The sequence below is a fragment of the Anopheles coustani genome, assembly GCF_943734705.1.
Source record: "Anopheles coustani chromosome X unlocalized genomic scaffold, idAnoCousDA_361_x.2 X_unloc_10, whole genome shotgun sequence".
Taxonomy (NCBI): Eukaryota; Metazoa; Arthropoda; class Insecta; order Diptera; family Culicidae; genus Anopheles; species Anopheles coustani.
In genome coordinates, this window is record NW_026525049.1 from 172,501 (window position 1) to 173,478 (window position 978).

Consider the following 978-nt stretch of genomic DNA (forward strand, 5'->3'; position numbering starts at 1 on the left):
CCAATATGTACCGTTGGACTCGGTTAACGGGCTGTTAGCCCGCGTGTGGTTTAACTCACTGATACCTTCCATTGCCCATACGCTAGTTTGTTTGTGTTCCTTTGGTCAACTTCCATACTTGAATCATTTGTGCTACCGCTGCTGCTTCGACGCTACTTTGACATCTTCGCTTCTATTTAAATAAATAAATAAGCTGAAGCTAGACATCAGTAAACACCACCACAGACACCACAAGCACGCCTTCTCCTCGTACTTCCGCCTCACGCGGGAACACGGACGCTCTAAATACTTCGAATTCCAATGCCAGTATATTGTAAACCACGGGTTCTTTAATGCTAGCGGGTCGTCGCGACCCTAGTTAACATCATGGTGCACGTCTCGTGACGGGTGTCACGGCGTAGTTAAATGTATGCGATACATTTCTCAAATATAAGCGCTCAGTCATCTGTACATCATGGTAGGTTCCCACGACGTGCAATATGCGTTCAACTTATCAATGTTCATGTGTCCTGCAGTTCACATTATGACGCGCAGTTAGCTGCGGTCTTCATCGATCCATGAGCCGAGTGATCCACTGCCGAGGGTGACTAACTTGCGTAAGCCGCCGCTGTGCGCGTATACCCGTTCCCCGTAGGGAGGAGCAAGCCGCCGCTTAGAGACGAAGCATAAAGTGTCCTCATTCCACATAGGGCAAGCTGGATGAATCCATTTTACCCAGGACGGCCGAAGCGGCGTGGACCAGGGGAGAACTGAACCTTATACTTCACACCACAGTAAGTCTACGTGTCCTCTTCCACATAGGGCAAGCTAGAACTAACTATCTTACCCAGGACTGCCGAAGCAGCGTGGACCAGGGGAGGAACACACTTTTCATGGAAACGTAAGGCATCCATGACTGCCATAACGTAAGCCGCCGCTGTGCGCGTATACCCGTTCCCCGTAGGGAGGAGCAAGCCGCCGCTTAGAGACGAAGCATAA

At 50.3% G+C, this 978-nt stretch overlaps 1 non-coding gene across 1 annotated transcript; it reads right to left on the reverse strand.

Moving 5' to 3' along the window:
- Nucleotides 1-431: 431 nt before the first annotated feature.
- On the reverse strand, nt 432-586 carry LOC131269877 (5.8S ribosomal RNA). Its single transcript, XR_009179046.1, has one exon. It is a non-coding gene; the product is annotated as a 5.8S ribosomal RNA (ribosomal RNA).
- Nucleotides 587-978: the final 392 nt, after the last annotated feature.